General features: G+C 38.9%; 1 protein-coding gene and 7 non-coding genes across 9 annotated transcripts in view; 1 reads left to right on the top strand and 7 right to left on the bottom strand.

Annotated features, from left to right (window-relative positions):
* LOC105228764 (bone morphogenetic protein receptor type-1B) overlaps positions 1–25,417 on the top strand; it is a 234,288-nt gene that overhangs the window by 9,627 nt on the left and 199,244 nt on the right. The window lies entirely within an intron of this gene.
* Positions 14,046–14,116, bottom strand: Trnag-gcc (transfer RNA glycine (anticodon GCC)). The gene has a single exon. It is a non-coding gene; the product is annotated as a tRNA-Gly (tRNA).
* On the bottom strand, positions 16,848–16,918 carry Trnag-gcc (transfer RNA glycine (anticodon GCC)). Its single transcript has one exon. It is a non-coding gene; the product is annotated as a tRNA-Gly (tRNA).
* On the bottom strand, positions 17,941–18,011 carry Trnag-gcc (transfer RNA glycine (anticodon GCC)). Its single transcript has one exon. It is a non-coding gene; the product is annotated as a tRNA-Gly (tRNA).
* Positions 19,115–19,185, bottom strand: Trnag-gcc (transfer RNA glycine (anticodon GCC)). The gene has a single exon. It is a non-coding gene; the product is annotated as a tRNA-Gly (tRNA).
* Positions 19,446–19,516, bottom strand: Trnag-gcc (transfer RNA glycine (anticodon GCC)). The gene has a single exon. It is a non-coding gene; the product is annotated as a tRNA-Gly (tRNA).
* Trnag-gcc (transfer RNA glycine (anticodon GCC)) lies at positions 23,774–23,844 on the bottom strand. Its single transcript has one exon. It is a non-coding gene; the product is annotated as a tRNA-Gly (tRNA).
* On the bottom strand, positions 24,395–24,465 carry Trnag-gcc (transfer RNA glycine (anticodon GCC)). Its single transcript has one exon. It is a non-coding gene; the product is annotated as a tRNA-Gly (tRNA).

Raw genomic sequence — 25,417 nt, 5'->3', positions numbered from 1 at the left:
ACACATCGGCTCAAACCAGCGCCTCTTTGACCGGCCAAAACGTCGAATTGATGGGTCATCCGCCGTACAGCCCTGACTTGGCACCCAATGACTTCTTTTTATTCCCACACATCAAGAAAATAATGCGTGGTCAACGATTTTCGTCGCCAGAAGATGCTGTTGAAGCATTCAAAAACCATGTTTTGGAGATGTCTCAATCGGACTGGAAAAAGTGCTTCGAAAATTGGTTTGAGCGCATGCAAAAGTGTATAAATCTTGATGGAGAATATTTTGAAAAACAATAAAACCATTTTCGTTGATAAATATTGCTATTTTCATTATTAGGCCAGAGATATATATAGCAGCCCTCGTATGAGAAGATTTTCGAGCATTTTTTATAGAGATAACCTCCAACGCAACTATCAGAATGAGCGTATAACCGTACTTAGCGACACTGAAAGCAGTCTCCTCCTACGAGTTCAAATCGCTACTGCTGCAGGAGTGTAGAAAACGGCTGAATAGCCTAGCGGAACGTAACCATGTGGACCTCATCTGGGTGCGTGGTCACAAAAGTATATTCGGTAACGAACTGGCTGATGAGCTCGCCCGCTCCGCAGCTTCCACTAACATGGTAGGACCTGAACCCTTCGCTGCAGGGGGCTCCCATAAAGGAGTTACTCCGCAAGGAAGAAGCAGTAGGCAAGGAGAGGCATTGGCAACAACTACATGGTATGCGGCATGCCAAGCTCGTAATGGGGGAGTACAGTCTCAGCAGGTTTAAATATGCAATCAACCTCTCTAGAGATAAACTCAGACTACTGCTGGCATTTTACACTGGCCACTGCAAGCTGAAGTATTTACCAATATGGGCCTAGTTTCTTGCGTAAATTGCCGATTTTGCGACAGGGAGCCTGAATCACCAGAACACCTATTAATCGACTGCTCAACAGTCTGCAGACACAGGCTTAAGGCCCTTAAATCCATGTTTCCAAATTGGGATCACACAGCTTCGCTAGTACCCAGCAGAATATTGGACTTTATCAATATGCTGAGATTAGTTGAGTCTTTGTGATTTAAGAGAGGGCACAATAGACCTCAGATCGCGGTGAATTCCTCGCGTAATAATCAATCAGTCAAGGACTTGATTTTATTCGTTTAATTTATATGGGAGCTATATGCTATAATGGTCCGATATCAGCAGTTCTTGGGCAGCAAAGGACGTATGCAAAATTTCAGATCGATATCTCAAAAACTGGGGCTAATGCGCGTATATACAAGTATAGACAAAAAGTCGGGTAGCTCCAACTCGACTCAGCGCGTTACGCTAACCAATTATTTATACTTATAGGATCTCCGAGGTTTCTACAAATTTCGCGGCAAACTTAATAGCTATACTCTGTTCACGGTATAATGACGTCTGTTCATTTGATCGGTTAGCGGTGGCCTGATCGATCGACCAACTGACCACGACATCGCGATTTAGCTACGGGAAAGGGCAACAGTATTGGCGATTGACAGCGCTCAGGAGGCGGTAATAATGGAAAGTAGCCGGCAACATAATACAGCAACATCATTACCGCATCCGCCAAACGCGCCGCCGCCGTCGCCGCCACCGTCGTCAAACGTCAATAATCAGCGCTCTATAATGCGTAGCTTTGAATGCAATGGCATTGCGCATTGGTCGCACGTAATTGTGATTTTCCAACTAAAAATCAGCTGCGGATTGGCTGCTTTTATCGAATGTGCCTTGCTGTTGCATGCAACAGTTGCACACGTGCAATGTGTTGTTGTTTACTGTTGTTAAATATCTTTTTATTATTCTTATATGTATACGTACATAGATAAATGTTGTTGTGTTTTTTACTCTGCAACTGCTGTTCTCGTGTGCTTGCTGGTCAACTGGCTGACCGTTTGTCGCTTATTGGCCGCTTTGCTCGCATTAATGCCGCAAACAAGCCACACTCATTGCGCATGCGTGAGGCGTTAGTGACCGTTTTTAGAATTACTAATTGAATCGACGCGTTACAACGCGTCCTTTGTTGCAACAAATAAAACGTGTGTGCATTTTTTGTTGTTTGTTATTGTTCTCATGCCATATGCATTAATGCAGTTGTTGCACGCAAACGCATAAATAAATCCATATGTATTTATGTAGTTTTTTTCACAAAATCTCGCCTGCCACCATGTAACTGTTTTTAAATTTTTTTATGCTGTTATTATTATTTTTTTTATTAATTTCTTATATTTTGTTATTTGTGTTCACATTTTTTTCTTACTATTTTATTTGATATTTTGTGGCAACGCTCATTTACTTAGCTGTAAATGTCATTGTCATTCGGTTACATGACATGTCGTTTATTCACGAAATCACCCTGTCGCTGGTGGAGTTTTTTTTGTACAATTATTTATGATTTTGATGGCCCGTTATAATGGCCTAGAATCTGCTTACAATTTTGCTTAGCTTACTAACTGCTGAGCGTATCACTTGATCCAATCTGAATGTCATATTCGGGGACTCTCTTAAATGGAGAAGAACTTTTCTTCTTTACTGGCGTAGACACTATTACGCGGTTATAGCCGAGTTTACAACAGCGCGCCAGTCCTTCCTTTTCACTGTTTGGCGCCAATTGGATATTCCAAGTGTAGCCAAGTCCTTCTCCACCTGACCTTTCCAGCGGAGTGGAGGTCGTCCTCTTCCTCTGTTTCCCCCGGTTGGTACTGCGTCGAATACTCTCAGAGCTAGAGAGTTTTAATCTATTCGGACTACATGATCTAGCCAGCGTATCCGCTGTCTTCTAACTCGCTGAACTATGTCAATGTCATCGTATGTCTCGTACAGCTCATCGTTCCATCGACTGCGGTATTCGCTGTGGCCAATGCTGTGACTACTCGCAACGTCGTCTCATCAGATGTTGTCATTGTCCATGCCTCTGCACCATATGCCATATTCTAGGACATTTAAAAATTTGCGGCCGTCAGCCTTTATAACCAAAGCCTACACATTATTTTAGCGTAAATGGTGAAGAACTAGTCTAACTTTACCCAACTTGTAGACGAAATCAGAGAATTCGCGCTTTTTTAAAAAAAAATCTTTTTGACAATAATTAATGTTATAAGAGATTACCGATCCCAGAGGTCATACGAGGGCAGCATGATAATTGTATACATAGCCTACGAAAGAAAATTAAATATTTTCAAAACAGTCTTCATTTAGCAGGTTACACTTGCCCTAGCGATGCTTCTCCGAAATTCGGTTAAAAGTAGGCCTCCACGACAATGATAAACTTCCTCAGTCAATTAAAATTTTAGAGCGGTTTGTGAATTTTTCAAGTTTAGGAACGAAAGGAAGTCACACGGTGCCAAATACGAAGAATATAGCGTCGAATAACTCAGCATAGTACGGCAGTGTGACCTTCACTTTTAGTCAGGTATTCAATGTACGTAGATTACATCTTGTAAATCTCAGAAAGCGGTGGCCTTCAACTTTCCGACTGATAGGACGGCCTGCTCCGTCTTTGCATCAGGTTCGACGGATGAAGTCCGCTTCGGCTGATTCTTAGACGCAAGGTTGTACCACGTTCCGCCGATGGTCACGTCGGAAAGTGGTCTCTCGGTTTTTCGGAGTCAAGATTCTCGAAACTCATCGCGCGGACAGCTTTGCGATCTTTTCTCTTCTCAAGGTAGTCAATGTACATCACACCTTGTAAATCCCAGAAAGCGATGACTTTCATCGTTCTGGTCCATAACATTGCTTGGCCTTATTCGGAGCAGTTTCGCCGGCTTGGTGCCTAGTCTATAGTGTGTACCAGTAGATCCATGTTTCGTTGATGGTTACATCGTCAAGTTACCTCTCGGTTGTCCGGAGTCCGCGGCATCCATTGTGCCGAGATGTTTCTCATGCTCATAATATGACCCACGTGGACTGTTGAGAGATCCAACGTCTAATCTGTCACTCATACGGTCAATCGGTGTTCCGCTCATTCGATATCATATAATTTTATCATATTACCTTTCAGCTTTGCGGCCCATAGTATTTGGCTTTTTCAGAGCAGGTTCGCCGTGTTGTCTCTAGTGTGTACCAGCGAAACCATGTTTCGTCGACGGGTGTCCGGGGTCCGCGGCACCCATCGTGCCTTTAGCTTTCTCATGCCCAAGTTTTATGTAGGATATGACCCTCTTTGACTGTAGAGAGGTCTAATGTCTCATTTGCCGCTGGAAGGTCCGGCGTTCTGCTAATCCGGATCGTGTAATTTTGTCATATTACCGTGCGGTGAAGTCGTTTTTGGGGCAACTGGGGGTGACTCATGTTTTATTTTTAATGGTTGAAGGCATCCAAGCACTTTTTGATTTTACTGACCTCTCTTCTAAAATCAAGAATTTCCGTGTTATCCGACCGATATTCTCTAAAATGCGATAAAAAACTACGGAGTTTTACTGGGCGATTATACTAAGTACATATCGTGCCGATCTCGTACATACATATATGTATACCACCCGAAAATATGATTCCTAACAATACATTTCATTAACTTTAATATATTTCTTCTTCTTCTTCGACACCAAAAAGTAATTGCACTTTGTTCATCAGATGTTATATAAGTATGTATGTGTGTGTGTGTGTGTTTGCGTGTACAAGGTGTTACATAGTTAACAAATACCTGCTCATTATACGAACTACATCAACGCTGCTTGCAACTTACGACTCGCTGACTCGCTACTGAAAAACCGATTTCATTTCAAATTAACCTCTGTAGCCTTTCAACAATTGGCCCTAAAACGCACCGCAGCAACATGCCCAGTTGCCACTAGTTGGCCGTTGTTCGTTGGCTGGCGGTATGTGGCTTCACTGATTGCCTGTGTTAGCAGCGCGTTGAAGGTGCCTAATGGCCGCAGGTCCGTTCCCAAAGTTCATCATTAATTTTGTCTGCGTAGCAGAGGCAGCAGCAAAAATGAATGAGAAATGAAAGCGTATATAATATATAAATATGTATATATGTATGTATATTGTATATGTATATGGTAACTGTATGTGTGTGTCTTGTGGAATGCCTGCAATCACTCCTGCATTGTTGCTTACAGTTTTTGACAGATTTGTACAGCAGACTTTTGGCGCCTACGGTGTAATAATTCTTATGAGGTTTTCGTTAGACTCTTTCAAGTTTTTTGTTGGTTTTTACAACTTATTATGTATGCTATTGTTGTTTTACAATTTGTTGCATTCTCCATAAACGAAGAAAATAATGATTTTTTTTTTACACAGCCAAACACCTATTTATATGCACAAATAAATTTGAGCATGCATGCAGTTACTTGACTTTTGCGCATGCGCAGCTTTTACTAGTCCCTGTTCGTGTTTGTGTGTGTATTTTGAATGCGCTCTTAAAAGTGCTTAATAGTCCGTCCCTTGGGCACTTAAATACATACAAAGTTGTGCATGTATTATAAGCAATTCTTTTCTCCATTCTTCATTTAAAATTTATTTTTTTATTTGGACTAAAGGTGTTAAGAAATTAACTTGGCACTTAAACGTTCTGAAATTACTTTTCCATGCACTTGAGGGCAGCGGTGTTTATCGTAGAGAATGTAATATCTGCATCCATACACAAATACATACTTACGAATGTAGGTGTAAGATATTAAGCACATGCAACTCTTAAATATTTCCAATTTGCTAGCTTAGAGGTATGGCTTATGTAACTTTTGGGTAGACTAATACTGAAAAAAATAAAACCTTGTTGTAAAGTCCAGATTTTAAATCCACAACCTAATATTTCCATAACGGTTGTATGTATCACCTAAAACTAATCATTGATAGATCAGGATGACGAGAAGAGCTGAAGTCCGTCTAAAAAAAAGTACCATCGTGAAGTCGGATGGTAATCCCGCTCACTTCCCATACAATGATACCGTTAAAAGCGACTAAAAGCGCGATAAATCAATAACTAAATACGCCAGAGACATTAAATTTTACAGCCGAGAAGTCTTTATAGGAGCCAGTGTCTAAATTGTACCATCTTTTAGGTGAAGTCACATATCTCGTGACTCGCCCGACCGATTTCAATAAAATTTGGTATGTGGCATTTCTCTGACATTTTTACAGTGTGAAAATGGGCTACAGCCACGCCTACTTTTCATATAAACAATTTTAAAATCCCTCTGACTTTTTCTATTCGAGTGTACCAAGCAAGAAGCAATTAATATAACGGGATAAAACTTTGCACGAATAATGTTTTTGTTTTGTGTGCCACCTTATAGCCAAAAATTGTCCAAACCCAACAAAAAATTTTCAAGCCCCTAGGTACCAACTATGTGGACCACCGTACCTATAGTTGACTTTTTACCGAAAACATTGGTAAATGTTTCAGATTTATAATTGAAATTCAGAGAGAATCCTTTACTGATAGTAGTGTGCATGCGCGCTACAAATTGGTTGAATCGGGTTAATACTTCCCTTAGCCCCATATACCTAATATACAGATTTTCGACCTTCCGGATAACTATCTATCGCATATATCGGCTAATATATGAGCTATCTTAATAAAATTGAGAGAGCGTGTTTTTCTTATAATAATGCACATTTGTGCTTAGAATGAATAAAATCGGGTAAATATTCACCCTAGCTCCCATATAATTAAAAAGCCTTATCTCGAACTTAGCTCTTCTTTACTTTTTTCAGTACAATGAAAGTTTTATTTAGCATAGTTTGAATGATCCGATATCGGGCCAATATGCATCTTTTTGCTCGATAAGTTGTTGCCATTTTGAAGGTAATTACATAAGAAACCCTCGTCCCTATTGGCAAAATTCTGGGACAGCCGATTTTCACAAGCTTCTTCTGAGGCGCATTTTTTACCAGCAAACTCATTCGACATTAAAAGGAATAGGTAGCAATCACTTAGTTGTTAGTAAGTTACCAATGAAACTCCTAAAGCTTCTGGCGTGTCACTATCGATGTACGTGGCTTGACGTTGTCCTGATGCAAGACAATTCCTCTCCTATTCTCCAAAGCCGATCGCTTACTCAAACCGTCCAATTGTTGACAGTACAGGTCTAAATTAGGAACAGCTCCTAGTAGACGATTCCTTATCAATCACACCAAACGCATTATCGCTTAGTCACGTGGTCGTAATGGAGCCACTTTTCATCATCAGTAATCATCCACTGCGATTCGTATGTGAAACTCGTGAGATTCCCATACATCTAGCATCTTTTTTTATATAACCTTACTTAAATGGTTCAAAATGATTTCTTGTGAAATGTTAAGCTTCTGCTAAATTGATAAAGTGCTTACATGATTAAATGGTCGGACTCGACGATTTCCATTATTTTACCTATGTTTACGAAAATGCGTTGTGCTTCAACATTACAGTCGTCTTTAAAAAAAGCACGCCAAAGGTTAATCCAACTTTCCATAAACTTCAGTGCCTCCAGTGAATTTACGTTTTTTCGGCTTAGGTTAATTTTTGTAGTGCTATTCGCGAGATTATTCATAAATACACGTCTCGACACCAGTAATTATGCGTCCACAGCTATATTGGGGATCCTCGACTATCTCTCTGATACCAAACCGACGGTTTGCAAACACTGTGTCTTTAACCATTTCAATAACACGAGACAATTTTCGATGACTTCGAGTTACCTTTCAAATATTTCTTCTCGTAATAAATTACTATAGACTTCCCAAAACACTTCTGCAACATTTTTAACGAATCCGCTGCCAAGATTCCATTGGAAACACAAATATTTATTTTTTTATATTCTAAAATCCTGAGGGATACTGTTCATGTCTTGAACAAACAACTGCGACATACAACATAAAAGCTTGTACTGATCTAACAAAAAATATTCGTTTTGCGCGGACACTTTTAAGGAGTCAGTCCGGGTCAAATTTGATCAGATGGTAAAATAACAGCTCATACTTTTAAATATTTTTTAAAACTTATATATTTTCTATACAACAACATAATTCAGTAATTCTGTGTCTGCTTCCTTCATTGCCATGCGTCCGAACTAAACAATTCCGGTAGCAATTTTTATTATCTCGTGGAAAATTACTTCGTGCGTTGTACGTACTACGTAACACACTTAACGCGCTTGTGCCTTTATATGGACGAAAGCTCATCTGTCGCAAATCATCTCCATCAAAACGTCCGCTGTCGTTGTTATCTTCCCATACTAATAAAACACGTTGCCTTACCAGGGGTCTGCACATAGTCTTAGCACATACATACACACACACCAATTTTTTTGGCATGCAACGTTTCTGCTACACACACTAATGATTTTCAAATAAATGCTCTGCCTCCAGTGCGTGGAGCATCAACGTTTGTTTTGCTTCGCTTTACTCCTTTCAGCGCATGCGTACACGTTCTAGGTAAACACACGCCTTTGTCGCTTCACCATTTTTGTACTCGTACTCATAGAAATTTATGTGTCTAACTATTAAATGAGCTGGCTTGCGGTTGAGCTCGCAGCGAACGAAGTGATGCATTAGCAGCCGTGTGACAGTGGCAATTGCGGCCTGCCTCATGGGCGTAATATGGTCATAATATCTCAAAGTAGCCATAAATGGCACACATACGCAAGAAGCGTCCACAAGTAATCTACCTCAACGTTCTACTGGAACCATATTTAGTTTGAGTTATGTTAGAGGTATGCTTTATACTTAAATGCAGCAAATAATGATAAAAATTCTCTGTTCGTTAGAGTTATTTATCTTACAACAACTACAATTACGGTATTTCCTTAATAAGTTTGATTGGAAAAAGTTATGATTTGTTAGGCATTAGATGCCTACGTCATATATGGAGCGTCTAGGAGAAGAATTTCATGTAACGGCAACATAAAAGGTATAGAGCACAAAATTCTTAAAAACATATTCATTTAACTCCGGTGAATATAATGATATACGCACTTTAAACGACTACAGGCTTTCCAATGACTTTAAAAGAGGTCGTCATGCCAAGAATAGATACAAGAGGCTACTGAGATTAAGATAAACATATAATATGTAGGATAATATTTTGATAGGAGAAATCGCAATATAGTTTCAAAGAAATTTTCGGCAATGACTACCCAATCCGGACGTATTTATGTGAAGCAACCGGGATAAGAGGAATTTTCGGTATCTGTGGGATTTTCCGAATGGCTATCAAGCAATTAAGGCCAAAATGAGAGTTGATTCCGAATATACAAATATCTCAAGTTTCCATTGCTTGATATTTCCAAGCTTGGTGGTAAAAGAAATGTGGAATTTATATAGTAAACATCAGCAAATGAACCATACATTCAACACTTTGTTTGCAGCCAAGTCCTTCTCCACCTGGTCTTTCTAACGGAGTGGAGATCTTCCTCTTCCCCCGGCGGGTAGTGCGTCGAATACTCTAGAAACTGGAGTGTTTTTATCCATCCGGACTGCATGACCTAGTCAGTGTAGCAGATGTCTCTTAATTCGCTGAACTATGTCAATGCCGTCGTATATCTCGTACAGCTCATGGTTCCATCGACTGCGGTATTCCCTGTTGCCAATGCGCAAAGATCCATAAATCTTCCGTAGAACCTTTCTCTTGAAAACTCCTAACGCCTCTTAAACCAAATATCCGCGTGAAATTTCGCTTTATTTGATTGATATTTTAGAAGATCACGAGATCCGGAAGGATATCCTATCTGACCATAATCTAATCTATAATACGTAATTTATTAATAAGTCATTTTATATCTAAAAAATTTGAAATTTTTTTTTCTCTCATTTTAGGTAAGTCAACAGTTTAATTATATACTTTGCTAATGGAATAACAATTTGATAATCACCAGCAACGATTTGGGTATACTAGTATATGGTACATATTTATATGAAATATTTATTATATTGTTATTATATTTTATGCTTCAAAAGTAGTATTTCTTGTAGTAGTAGTACTTCTTCTTGAGTGGAAAATCGGTATTAGTGAACAAAAATATTTTGTTTTGATGCTTTCATAGTATTTTTGGATTATGAGTACCTTTGAATCTTTATTTTCGTTGAGGTTCAAATACTAGTTTGTCTATATTTTTGAATTCTGTGTTCTATTTTTCTACATAGATCTTATAGTCTAGGGCAGCAGCCTTTGATAATGATAAGAAAAGAAAAAATCATAGATTGAAACCCACCGCAAACAAAATATAATTTTTGAGGTTATGTGAAAAAGTCAGTAAACAAAAGTTATAGACCTTTTCATTACCTACAACATTGCTATAACACTTTTTTCTATAGGACTCGTAGTTTTGCCGGAAATTGAGATAAATCATTCTAAGGGTTAAAGATTCAATCACGCCACTCCCCTTTCTTTTCACGACCTCAGATTGCCTTAATGTTTGTTATTTTAACTTTCGTTACCGATGACTTTTATTCTCCGATATTTGTTTGTTGTTTTCAAAAATGATCTTTTCCTTTATTTCCTTTATTGGCGTAGTTACGCGGTTATGACAGAGTTAACAACAGCGCGCTCGTCGTTCTACCTTTTCGCTGTTTGGAGCCAATTAAAGACTCCAAGTATAGTCAGGTCCTTCTCCACCTGGCTTTTACAACGGAGTGGAGGTCATCCTTTTCCTCTGCTTGCTGAGGCGAGTTCTGCGTCGAATACTTTCAGAACTTGAGTGTTTTCTTCCATTCGGACGGCGTGACTTAGCCAGCTTAGCCGTTGTCTTTTAATTCGCTGAACTATGTCAATGTCGTGGTATATCTCGTACAGCTCATCGTTCAATCGACTACGGCATTCGTCGTCATAAATCTTCCGCGGAACCTTTTTCTCAAAAACTCTTAACACCGACTCATCAGATTTTGTAATCGTCCGCACCATATAGCAGGACGGAAATGATGAGTGACTTGTAGAGTTTGGTCTTTGTTCGTCGAGAGAGGCCTTTACTTCTCAATTACCTACTCAGTCCGAAGTAGAAATCTATCTTTCAGTCAAGAACTCAACCCAATATACGATCTAGTGATTCTATAGAAAGTTTATAACCACTCACGATCTTGATTATAGTTCTATAGCTCTGTTTAGGTCAAGATGGAACAAAATATCGGATGTTGTTGGTGTTAATGCTGGTTCCAAGGTAGACGAAATTATCTATGGCTTCGAAGTTATGACTGTAAGCAGTGACGTGGGAGCCAAGTCGCGAGTACGACGACAGTTTGTTTAATGCTAGGAGATATTTCATCTTGCTCTTGTTTACAACCAGACCAATTTGATTGGCTTCCTTAACCAGTCTGAATATATCAATATCATCAACGTACACCAGCAGCTGTACACTCCTATAGAAGATTGTAACTTCTCTATTCAGATCTTTTGCCCGACCATATTCTACAAAGCAGCTGATCCTTGCTTTTTTATTAGTACTTCGCCGCCGTATTTGAATAGCTCGGCCGGCAATCCGTCCACCGGGGAATCCCACACCGCATTTGGGCTCCTTCATATGGCCAGTGTAGTAAATGCCACAAAGACCTACTCTTCTCAGTCCTTGTTTCGGAGGGATGTTTCGTCTCCTCACTTTAGCACGCCTTCAAACGGACGTTTTTGGCTACCCATAGGATATTTGGTCTAATACCGAAAATGTTGAGCTGCTTGAGCCATATATGTATATTTTTTGGTATTAAAGTATAATATAGGGCCTTAAAACACTATTCAATTGGGAGAAAGTGGAAAAATGTTCCGTCAAATTCGTTTTTTTAATCAAAAATATAAGCTTAATAAACTCTGAAAGGTAGAAAGTCCATATTTTTCTTACTCCCGGAGTAAACTGTCAAAGATAAATCTTTTTTAGTGGTAGAGAGTTAGAGTTTTGCTCAATTATTAATTTTTCTCGCATTATTTTAGAGAATCTGCAAATACTTAAGATCCTCTGCTTACGAAAATCCATATATCGTTTCCCCATATGGTTTTCATTCCTCGTGTTGTTGTGAACAACTTTTCTAATAACAACCGTTTGTTTATGTCATTTAGTTATACCAACAATTCATTAATCTTTGAAATCAATATCCATTCATTATAGCCAATGCTTGCATATATGGTATTTAGCATTCTACTCATTTGCATTTTAATACATAATTTTTCTCACTTCAAGAGTTATGTTATTTACCGTTTAGCGTAAACTGGTGAATTATAATTTATTGCCAATAACTCAGTAGTAACCAATATAGAAAAAATTACAATTGACTAGTATTTATACAACGATTATTTAAACGCTAAATGCAAGCTTAATGCCATATTTACATACTTACATATATAGTACAGTGCTGAGAAAAATATGAGCAGTAATGTTTTATACTCTACGAAAATGATGGAAAAGTGAAAGCAAACGTTAATTTCTCAATGAGTTTGTAGATGTGGAACTTTGTGTCCATAGATACATACATGTCTAATAAGAGAAGAGTTATTATTTTAAACCAATTTATATCAATTCAATGTATTCAAACCCTATTTTGACTTTTTTTTTGAAATCCTCAATTGTCTTGAGAATAGTCAATTGTTAGTTATAAGCTAGCACTTATTTAGACTTCTTCTAGAACGTGATTCCCGCACCCTATCTTCAAAATATTCCTCTTTCTTCACATATCGGGCATTCTGTCGAAATATTTCAGGTTGTATGGCTTCATGGTGGTATCGATAACAAAATTCTTTCTCTCTCGCTTTCTGCTGTCTGCTTTCTCTCCTCAACCTTTTCCCTTTCATCCACGAACAGGAATTTTTTCGATATATACAAGGTTTTGGAATACATGTTCGATAAGTGAATATTTCTTTTTTTGCTCTTCGATAATGTCTCTATCTACAATGCTTTCCTTATTACCCATAAACATTCAAGGTCTTGGGGGTTCATTAAAGGGTCGATAACAGAATTCTTTATTTCATTTTCTTTTCAATAATGTCTTATTCTCGCTCTCTGTCGAGTGCATTTTTGTTTTTCACCCACAAACAGCCTATTCTATTGGAATATTCCAGGTTTCATTATGGCAAAGTCGATGACAGAGTACCTTAACTGGGCATCTGTCCCTTGATCACCTCTGGGGTTCTATAAGGGTATGCTCCGGTCTTGAAATCTTCTGTTAGTCACCGCAACTTTTCTTAGAATTGGCTGCAACAAGGTAGTGGTCCGAGTTAATGCTAGGACTTCGGACGTCTAAAACATTCTAGTCCTGTCTTCCATCTATCAGACTATAGTGCCTTAAAATTGGAGAATATTTGCTGACGTTGCCTTGCTTCACATATCCTCGAACCGTCAGATATAAGAATTATCGGAAAGTACTTATATCATGGAACCTTTGTCCGGAAATTCGATTGGCATCCTCTTCTGTTAGACTCCTCTTTCGAAAAATAAATTTTGCTCGCCACTATAGCCACAGTGATTCTGTAGATCTTTATTTTTTATTTCCCCCATTCGGTCGCCTTGCCTTGCCATTTTGGCATTTAAGCGCGTGCTTTCTAACCACTGCACGTAATGCACAGTGCTGCAGTGGAACGCTATGTTAACTGCGTCATTAACATGTCCAACCACCAGCAACAGCCGGTGCATACTTCCCATTGTAACCACAATTGCTCAAGTTGGTGCAGCCACTGAAATGAGCGCGCGCTTTTGCCAAGCTGTTAGTCGGTTGATTTGTATTTAATGCAAAGTTTCATAGTTACACACTTAGTTAGCTTGGTCTACTTGTTGTTTTTGGCACTAGACGAAGTGCCAGCTAGCGCGCCACCGAGACATGTCAGTCCACTTGGCAAAGTGGTTTTAGCTGTTTTCTGTGCACTGTGGTCGGAATATAAACTGACAATGATTTACGGACATAATCAATGTTAATTTGATCAATTTTCATTGATGGTCGTACATGACATTTTTGTTGTCATTTAACGTTGTACAGGAAAACATAAAAATGAAATAATTAACGATTGCAAAGTGTATTAGATTACTTGCCTCAGGGTTGATTTTTAATTAATTTTGAATATATTTACCACTTTATATAACATATTTATGAGAAAATAAATAAAAAATAAGTTATTAAGCAATTTATTTTAATTAAATGAGGTAAAAAAAAATTGTATTGCATCGGCCGGGAATCGAACCCGGGCCGCCCGCGTGGCAGGCGAGCATTCTACCACTGAACCACCGATGCTTGTTATTTACTGTTACTTCCTAGCTGTTAACAGAAGAGAGTGAGAGATAGCAACTCGAGTTGCATGCATGCTTATGCTGAAGCATTGTTACTGGCTTCGTCAGCACAACTAAAAATAGATTTCCATTAATTTATTTAAATAGACTTTCTATGGACACAGCAGCTAGTTTGCATACCGAGCAGATTGTTGTTGCCTAAAATTGTTGGCTGTTGTTGATTATTTAAGCAAAGCGATGATTACTCAGTTTTGAAGACATTGATAGATATGTACATAGGTTCTCCTTTCTATTTCGGGAATCGAGTATAAAAACAAATTTTAATCATCGAAAATATCTCCATTGTTTTTTCAAAATATTCTTCATTAATACTACCAACTTCGAAGTAATTCGTGTGTTGACAACTTTTGTTGGACTCGGTTCATCTTGAGACACCCATACAGTCGACACAAGCCTCTTTCTTAGCGATTGACAAATTGTGTGTGATCCAACGTGAACAATTTTCTTTACAGTAAAATGTTCATGCAATATTGAATATATGCTGATTCCACTAATGGCTATAGTTGTCTCTATCCCACGATAGGTCCCATAACGATCTTGCAACATCAGTTTGCTCACAGGATCAATAGTTTCCGAAACAACAATTGATTTTGGGTGACCTTCCCGAAAAATTCATCTTGGAGTGATCTACGACCTCGATTGAATTCACCATACATAAACATTGGCCCTTGGTAGAGCATCATCGTATTAAGTTCTTCTATGCACTCTTGATGAGTTAATCCACGAAGAAAGTAGTAAAAAGTAATCGCGCGAAATGAATATTCTAAGTTACTGTAAACAACACAAATAGCGCTCATATGCTCTGAGTATGCATACCATCAGAAATGTTAAACTTTACGATGAAATTGTGAGTTTCCAGATTGCAACACACGTGTTGTCATATCTCGAAATGTAAAAGGCACCATACGTAAAGCATTTGTATATAGGACATATTTTATTTATAAGCAAAATATGTACATACCTACATATGTCACTGCATTATATTTTTGTCCTCTATCGGTATATAGTATGTGTAATAAGTTTGGTAAAACAAAAACATTAGCCGATTTGGGTAACTTTGTAACACCACTCTCATAGAAACCCTCGTTCCTACTGGCAAAAACTGGACAATCGATTTCCACACACTTATCTTGAGACGCATTCGCCGTTGACAGGAACAGTGAGTAGTCACCTGGTGGCAGGTCCGGACTATTATGTAGATGCTTGAATGCCAACCAAGCTCCCACAGCTTCTGACGAGTCACTATCGATGTGCGTGGTCTGGCGTTGTTCTGATGTGACAATTCCTGTCCTGTTGGTGGACAGTGAGTTCGGATTTAAGAGTTTAGACTGAGGAAAGCCGGTCATTGTAGATGATCATTCTTGATAATCCCACCAAACACAAAGCTAAACCGACTCACTACTCTCTACCAATCCCATCTTCGCTTGACGTTGTCATAAGTGATCACTTTCAACAGTAAACATTCGCTTGTATAGAAATCGGTCCATGAGGTTTTTTTCTAGGTTAACTCGTGTTCCACCTATACATAAAGCCTTTTTTTAATTGGGTCCACATTGTTTTTTGTGTAATATTTAGCTTCTGTTTTATTGATATTTTCGATAAGTGGCCTTTCAGAGGGGCATCTTTGACATCAAATATATCGGAATGGAATGAAGGAATATATGAAAACATTTAGTTTGATATGGTCTGGGCCATATCTTCAAACTCTTCGAACCATAAAACACACGGATAGAACTTAAGTTAAAGTAATTGAAATTGAAGAGCATAGTATTTTTAGTCGGGCATAGAAATGATCCCGTTATTGAGAAGAGTTATACATGCTCTATTATTGCCGATTACTAAATTACGATTCTTTTGAAACCCTCTCAAACGAGCTCGACATTATTTCGGGTTCTACTGATGTCTTTGTACCTCCTTCTCGCTGAAAGAGGTCATTATTGACTCATAAGTAATATTCAGATTGTCGCTAATCAAGTATCACCGTCGAAAATACTCGAAATAGTAAAAATTTAAAGCTTATACTGTTTTATTTTTGTTTTATTTCCTTATACTATATATTATATTTACATAAGTATATTTGCATCTACATACCTACATTTTTACTAATCCTGTATTAAAAGGGATTTGAATATTCTTATTTTGGTACGTCTCTTGTTTCGTGCAAAGCAAGAATTATATGAAAAAAAATTATAATTTCAAAAGAACTTCGGATCGCCTTAAGGTCATAAAAAGCGTCTTAAAATCTTTATTACCTTGACATTTCCTCTTAACATAAATAAAGAAATTAAAGTCAAATGTTTGCTCTTGTTGTTGTCATGGCTGCGCAATAAGCGGATTTCAGGTCTGCCGCATCAAATAAAAATGTTGGGGCGGATTTCGTTAAACGGCATTTTAATTCAACATTTTATTGCTATATTTTAATTTTTTCCTGTTATTTGTGTGTGGTGATGCTCAAAGAGGGTTTTTGCATAAATACGCAGTTAATAATTAAATTTGATGCTTTTTGCTTTGTAATTTCTTTCTTGATTTTGGTGGCATTGTCACATTTTTCGCATAAATTGGGATTAGTTAATTTTTTTCGTAATAATGGACTTACAGAAAGAGGCCTTTGTTGTGCCAAGTTTTAAATTGTTGTTGAGTTTTAAACGTGTTTTTAATTCGTAAAAAATCGTGATTGCATCGGCCGGGAATCGAACCCGGGCCGCCCGCGTGGCAGGCGAGCATTCTACCACTGAACCGCCGATGCTCTTATAAAAGACTTAACGGTAAACTTCCGGGATTTGATTAATTTTGTTTTCTAAAGGCTTAAGTGGTTGTAATATCGAAGGCAGGGGTTTTGTGCTTCCTCTATTACTAACGGTAAACCCAAAATTAAACTTAGGTCTTTATAGCTGTGGCTTTCAGCCGTACTTTTACGTTTTCTTAGGCAGAGATCCTTATATTCTTATCATTTAGTTTTGATATAGCTTTGAGTCCGGAGATCTACAAATTAATTAAGCCGTTAAATGAGCTGAAAGGGTCCGCCATTGTTTGGTACCGACCGAATTGGTAGTAGATGGTCCCTCTAATGTAGTAGTAGTACTGCTCTTTAGCTCAGCCACCTGCAGAGAAATTGGTATCAACTCCGAGCCAATATCCAATACTAGCCTAGGGCTTACTCTTACCTTGCACTCGAGATTAGTTAGGGAATGACTAGGCTCACGAACAATGGCATTAATTTATTCTTGATAAAACTGATATTGGTGAAAGACACAGCAGAAACGTAGGTATTTGTGAAGCTGATGCCATGGCAAGGAAGAGCACCTCAACCTCGTTATCAATGGAAAGCGAGCCGGTCGGGACTCCGCCATTTTCTTGAATTTTACCTCTGAAAAGCTGCGTCTCACGAGATCTTGGCGAGCGCTGGATAACTAGTCCATTTGCAGTTGTAAGATTCTTCTAGCCCAAAGAAAATTAGAATCTAGGCTCTCTGATTTCGCTAGTTTTAGGGGCTATAACTGATTAATATTAGTGTCCACTATAAGATTAAAAAACTTACCAGATGCCAATTGAAAAAGATTTATTTCCCGGAAATTTTTCGTGTTGAGTAATTTTTCTCATTTTTGCCTATAAATTTTATTGTCAGACCCAACCAAACGGAATAAATTTTTACGGTTCCGGTTAACATCCTTAGTGTCGAAAGGCTTTAGCATTTAGTTGACTTTTGACAACAATATCTTGATAATTGTGACGTCATGTCTCGTCCACAACTATTGAAAAAAGAGTTATTGCATCGGCCGGGAATCGAACCCGGGCCGCCCGCGTGGCAGGCGAGCATTCTACCACTGAACCACCGATGCTTGTTATAATATTCGCCATCATTTTGAAAAAAATTTAAAATTTGGGAAATATCGGAAATCTCATTTAGTATCACGAGTCTCGCGGACGCACGTGCATATACAGGATTTGTCCGGAAAATAATAGGACTGATTTTCTTCCGCCGCGACTGTACTTCGGAGCGGCACACACCGACTGGATTCGGTAGAGGGTACCTAGATAACGAACGAGTGTCTGGTCAGTTGTCTCCGAGCACCTGGAGAGTCAGGACAAACATTTTCCCTAGACGTGTTTCTGTGAGTGGTGGAAGCCGAAAATGCAGCATTCGTTAGAGCAGAGGTACGCGATTAAATTCTGTGTGAAACTCGGTAAATCTGCCACAGAGACGTTGGATATGATCAAGCTGGCTTACCCAGATGTTGCTTTAGCAAGTTGTGGTGTGTTTTAGTGGCACCAGGGCTTTTTTTGACGGGCCAGAAAGAGGTCGCTGATGAATGAGCAAATCCAAAGTGAAAACGATGCTCATTGTCTCTTTTGACATCAAAGTAATTGTCCACCATGAATTTGTTCCTCCTTGACAAACCGTCAACGCCAAGTTTTACGAGGAAGTCCTCAAGAGACTCAAACGAAGGGTCAATTGGGTCCGACAAAATCGCAGCCGATTGGAAGTCGCACCACGACAACCTAACTAACCAAGGCCGCCATCCCAACGCTTCTGCACTCGCTCCACAGCCCAGATGTGGCCCCCCGACTTTTTTTGTTTCCTTCCCTGAAAAGGCCGATAAAATGCAGGAATTTTGAGATGGCAGAGGGGATCCAAGCAGCATGTACCTCGGCTCTCAAGGCTATTCCGGAAAATTCCTTCCGTGACGCTTTTAATGCTCGGAATTCGCGCTGGCTGCGCTTCATCGACGAGCGAGGAGCCATTTTGAAAGTTTTTAAAGAATTGTAACGATTGGTTCAATAAATTTTTTTAAATTGCTAAATTTGTACACGTATCTTTTAAAGATTAGGGCTGATGCCATCTGCGTATGAGCTTACGATTTGTTCAGCCCACCTTTTATTTCAACTCTAAGAATTATGTTGAAAAATTTACTGAAATATTATCTAAAGCAAAAATATAGTTTGCATCGGCCGGGAATCGAACCCGGGCCGCCCGCGTGGCAGGCGAGCATTCTACCACTGAACCACCGATGCTTTATAACAAAATCCAGGGGGTTTTAAATAAAATTTTCCGTAATGGAGCGTACAAAAATATAAAAAATACAAGTTAACCAAAGAAATCGGGGTTTGATGAGTTGGATAATCATTAATTCTTTCAGTACCGGAATAATGATAATAATTCCCAGTCCACTTTCTCTATTAATCATTTCTTTTATCGCCACGCCTACTTTTCCTATATGCTTGTACCTCTTTTGGATCCTACATTTCACAATATTTTTTGACAAAAATTAGTTTGCATCGGCCGGGAATCGAACCCGGGCCGCCCGCGTGGCAGGCGAGCATTCTACCACTGAACCACCGATGCTTGATGGTTTAGTTAGACATTTGGATATGGCCATAACCACTATCTTTAAAAGTAATGAAGATTTGTTCATACATTATTTTATGGCAAATAAATTATTTCGATTGTGTAAATTATCATCTCGTTTTCTACTATAGACTTTCCATTTTTGAATTCCCTAAATTTTTCTTCATTGAGCAATTTTCAAGGCCTGCGAACAGGGTCCCTCAGGGCCAGATCCATAGCATATCGTGGATGCGAAAGAGATTTGAATTCAATAGTATACAATTTTGGCATCATATTCATTGATTTGCTACACTGATCATTGCAGTAATGGATTAAAGCGCTCTCTTCATATGGGCTCATATTTCTATAAATATAGCTGCAGCTGATTGTTATTCCCCTTTTAAGATAGTCGATGAAAAACTATACAAAGATCCCAAAATCTTGTCTGTCTTTCTTGGCTCTGAATGCGATGCATACATCGGATGACTGTCGTTACAACGGAGGTTGCTGATAATCATCAATTCGTTGAGTTCCCCATCTCTGGTGAAACTACAAAATAAAATTAACCATCTGAGAAGGGATGAGGATTATTTTTTCCTTGACTAGGTAGTTCTAACTGATTGGACCTTAAAAGTGTGGCTGTAGACCTGGAAAATCGACAATCGACCATATTTTCACCATGCGTCAAACATTGGAATCCGTGAAAGGAAGATTGACACACACGTTGATCCCGCCTGGATCGGGATGGACCTCTACGAGCCTTTCGATACCATACTAGGTTTCAGAAAAAGGAACTCCCTATTGTGTGACTTCTTTCATCTTTTGCTGGAGAAAATAATACCAGCTGCAGAGCTAATTAGAGAAGGTACCATCTCTAAGAGCATACAGTTGCCCTCTTACCTACCTTACGTACCTCGTTCTCTAGGCTGGATAAGGAAGCGAAGCATATGAGTCAGGTTTTGAACGAGGACAAGACGAAATATCTCCTGTAATAAAACAAACAGTCGTCCTTCGTCTATCTTGGAACCAGTATTTACACCAACAACAATGTCAGACTCGAAATCCAACGTGAAATAACTCTGGCCAACAGGTGCTTCTTTGGACTGAGTAGACAATTGAGAAGTAAAGTCCTCTCTTGACGAACAAAGACCGAATTCTACAAATCGCTCATCAGGCCCGTTCTGCTATATGGTATAGAGGCATGGCCATATGGATGAAAACACTCTAGCTCTGAGAGCATTCGTCGCAGTATCCGCCGGGTTAAGCAGAGGAAGACCTAGAGAAGGATCTGACTACACTTGGAAACTCCAATTGACGCCAAACAGAGAAAAGGAAGAACGACTGGTGCGCTGTTATAAACTCGCCTATAACCACGTAAGCGGTGTCTACGCCAATAAAGAAAAACGAAGAAAACAGTCATAGACGCTGTCCCTCTTGTCGAATATAGTGATAGAGATGAATACTCCGCTTTTAAAAATAAGCTTGCTAACTCCAATTATTTATACTGTTGGAAAAGTGGAAAGTATATGTTGGAGTCGAGCCGAGCCTCTAGACAGTCATGCCGCACATGTTTATGATGTTCGAACCTGAAAGTGCGACAGTATATCAAGCCTACAGTTCAGGTTCTAACAAAAGTAGTTAGAATAATTAACGCTAACTCAATCCGACATCTTCAATGAATTTTTGTAATTTTCTGCCTTCGCGGATTAATTTGCGATTCTTCGCATTTCTTTATACGCTTACAAAAACATGGAAGTTACATTAGCTGGATGGTGGCCACAACATAACAAGTGTAAAAATATTTTCTCGCTTTTAACAAGTATACGAGGATAAGTGCTTAAGTACTTAAGTATATGAGTATTTGCAATATTTCGCCCAGCCGGCGAAGTCCTCGGTTGGAACTAGTTAAGCTGAACCTTAAAAGCGTTGAAAATGCAAGCAAGAATGCTGCATACATAAGTACATATGTGGATTGTAATAAATAAGAGCTGCAGCTTGTGAAGTCAAAGCCGACTGCCCTGTTTGCATACCTATACACACATCTATACTCCAACTACTGGCAACAATAACAAAAATATGTGCGAAGCTCACACTGATCATCAAAAGAAGCCGCCGCGCCGCCACCACAAATTCGTACGGCCTCGATCCATACAGAACACAGAGTAACATAGCGCAACAACAAAACAATGCCAAGACATAAACTGCGGTCCAAGCCACAAACTGCACTCGTTAAGCCGACGAGCTGTGTGTGTCTGATTTAAGGTCCGCGCCAAGTCAATGGACACCCTGCCCTGGAAGCACAAATACCTGCACAGTAATTGAGTGTGACACCAGCACGAAAGGTGTGTACTCCGGCACAACAACAATATGTGTTGTTTCTGGTCAGCTAAATTTGCAGTGAATGTCTAGCGGCAAAGCTCATTATGAGCGCATATGCTCTGAGTCTGTCTGTCGGGCTAGGTAGAGAGGCGTAGAGATGCATGTTCTTAATTCAATGCGGTTTTAGTCGGCAATAAATTTGCTTATTTAATGTTGCAATAAGTTATTTTGTTGAATTGGATTCGGAAAATATTCAAAGAGCTTATAATAAAGTTCCGAAGTAATGACAGCCAGCGTAAAGCTTTGGAAATAACGAGAGAAAGCAAGACTCATTGAAGGAAACAAATCATAAGTAAACTTAATTTATGCCTTTCTTAGTTAGAGCAGAAATCATTATGAAAGAATTTTAATTCTGCTAATGTAAACGGCAATTCATTAAATATATTCCAGTGTCATAATTTTTCTAGGTTATGAATTTTTATTCCAACTTAACCAGCGTGCAGCGGTTCCGGTAAGATCAGGAATTGTAGCGCTAAGCTAGAATAGCGTATAAATAATCTGTATGCTCCCTGCCGTTCGTTGGTTGCGGCAGACGCTCTTAGGAATTCATTTCCATTAGGCTAAGAGTGGTCAGTAGACAAAATGATTAGATAAGTACGTCGTTGGGAGACTTTTCCTTTAGCAGCGGATGTTGGCAAACTTTGTTGATTCTCACTATCTAACGATCGATAATTTTGATTCACCATCGATAACAATTTTAATAACAAAAGCCGGACCGGATGCGCTTTTTTATTAGGCCAAGAACTGTTAGCTTAGCATCGTTCTGCAAAGACATTCTTCGGCGATAAAACTAGACACAGAAGGTTTCTTTAAAAAAAAGTAGTATTTTCTTATTTTTCATAATATTTCGAAGTATTTTGAAAAATATATTTATCCCGAAAACTATATTAGTATCAAATATTGATGCCTGTGGGACCCTTCAAGTGCCATCTGCATAAGTCAAATTTTTTACCAAAAAATCACATAAAAATACTGTGCATTTGGTTATTTTAAATAAAAGGAACTTTACCTCTTTTGAAGAATTAATGTTATTATCGAAAATTATCGGAAATAAACGAGAGGTCTGTCAGTTCTAAAACTTCTCGTACCACTCAATATTGATTTATATTATAGATACATTTTTAGTGAACAGAAAGGGTACATCCTGATTCATGGTGGGGTTTTAAACTGCAACTTTTTGAATTTGAAATTCTTCAGAATGCCACTGGGTTTTTTTATAGTTGGAAGAAGCATTATAGAAGCTGGAGCACGGGACTTTAATCCGCTAAACCCAACATACTTCCATTTTATGTCTCTCCCACGGAAAGAAGACAAAATATTACTTCATGGGAGAGAAGAAGACATTTAAATCTCCTCTATTGTACGCAGCCAGTCCGTCCGCCTAATCTGTTGTAATCTGTTGTAAATGTCTCAATCTTCTCATAATTAGAGCCGCCGCTTCGCTGAGAGCTTTCCATTTTACAAAGGAATCGAACATAAGTGCAGTCAAATTTTCCACCGTGGGACTACCTCCAAGTGTGATTTTCAGCTTTTCCCTTATACCTAAAAATAGAGGGCAATAATAGAGTGCGTTTTTAGAGTCTTCTATACACTCAGTACACGTTGGACAATATAGACTAAAGTCAAGACGATATTTGCATAGGCAGCTTCTAAAGCACCTATGACCACTAAGTATTTGGATCAAGTGGAAATCCTGGTCGCCATGTTACTACTGAGTTTACAGTGAGGAAGAGAAAGTTAAAATGCAAAAATTAGAAAAATTTATTTTTTTTCTTCGACTCACACTTCTATTTTTTTTCTACACCAAAATATATTTGGCAATGCATTTTTCACATTATGAACGTTTCACATAAAAGTAAAATTATAGCCTTATTATTAAACTGAATAATTCTATAATGCATCGGCCGGGAATCGAACCCGGGCCGCCCGCGTGGCAGGCGAGCATTCTACCACTGAACCACCGATGCCTCTTAAAATAAACTCTCAAATTACCCAATTTCAGTTATGCTCATCTCACTAACCAGTTTTACATAAATGCAGCTTTGAACTATCACTTGAAGATGTGTAAAAGTTTTACGATGCAGCAGACGATTTCTACTTCCACACTTACTTCGCCGCATGATCAACGCACGGCATTACAAAGCTGGTCGTAAAAATATGCTTAGCTGCTTGGTGTACCACCTGCAGCAGTTGTAGAGTTACTAAATGTCATACTAACTCAAAGTCGTAAGCACCGTAGTCGCCCAAGAGCAAGTTATTAATAGACCGAATCCAGAGGTAGTCGCTACTGGTTTTCTCTTTAATTACTTTTTAATTAGGAAATTATGATAAGTCTTGGTCACACTAATTAAGGCTAAAAATATAAATATTTATGTAATGTATTAGTACAACAACACTAAACGGCACTTATGCACAGTCAATCTTAAATCAATTAACTTGATTCGTTACCTCAGGATCTAGTGATAATATGCATAGACATTAGTTATCTTATTTTTCTTCAGACAAAAAAATATTAATTGCATCGGCCGGGAATCGAACCCGGGCCGCCCGCGTGGCAGGCGAGCATTCTACCACTGAACCACCGATGCTTGTTAAAACACCTAACGGTAAACTCCCGAGACTCGAACCGATTACGGAATTTTGTACATGTGGGGGTCTGGAAAATTTACTATCCATTGTTTAATAACCTCGATCGAATAGGTATATTTATTATTAATTATTTCATAATTATTTTGTTTACTTCTTAGGAGTGGTCTTAAGCAGCAGAGATATACTAGGTATCATGCCGGCGACAGCCTCACGCCATCGCGTGGTTATTTGGTTCTAATTGGTCAGGTAGAAGGAACACCTTTTCCACTCTAGTCTGGTCCGACCCCTCCCCAAATCCTCTGGCGTGCTGTGGGTCTGGCACCCGACCGCAATGCGACCCACACTGAACTGAATTTTGAATTACACCTGCCTTTAGGTTTAAACCACAGCCACCACGAATCCGACCAAAGGGCGAAACTTAACGAGTAACTTAAGAGCTAAGACTTCGGTCAGAACTTATAGCTTTTTCTACTACCAATTGAGCAACCATCGAACTCAATGACATGTTACATTTGTTGCTTGAATTTCAAATGTCTCATCATTAGAAGGTATCTCATTGAAAGTCTATAATACTTATCAGTTAAAGCTGAGTATTATAGCACTATTTCTGACAAGACTATTTCGAGGCCAGCCAAATAACAGACATAGTGCATATTAGATTTTAGTCGCATCTTACGACAGGCATACCTTATCGCGTGTAAAATCTACCCCCTGCTTGCTGGCGGACGTTACTGTTGGCAGTAATGACTTCGAAGTCGTTGATAATTTCGTCTATCTTGGAACCAGCATTAACACCAACACAAACGTCAGCATCTAAATCTAACGCAGAATGACTCTCGCCAACAGGTGCTACTTCGGACTGAGTAGGCAATTAGGATGTAAAGTCTTCTTTCGGCGAACAAAAACCAAATTGTACGCCATCATCGCCGTCCTGCTATGTGGTGCGGAGGC

Source organism: Bactrocera dorsalis, chromosome 1, assembly GCF_023373825.1.
Source record: "Bactrocera dorsalis isolate Fly_Bdor chromosome 1, ASM2337382v1, whole genome shotgun sequence".
In the NCBI taxonomy this organism is placed as follows: domain Eukaryota; kingdom Metazoa; phylum Arthropoda; class Insecta; order Diptera; family Tephritidae; genus Bactrocera; species Bactrocera dorsalis.
Note: the sequence above shows the minus strand (reverse complement) of the source record. Positions and strands in the feature narration are given on the sequence as shown.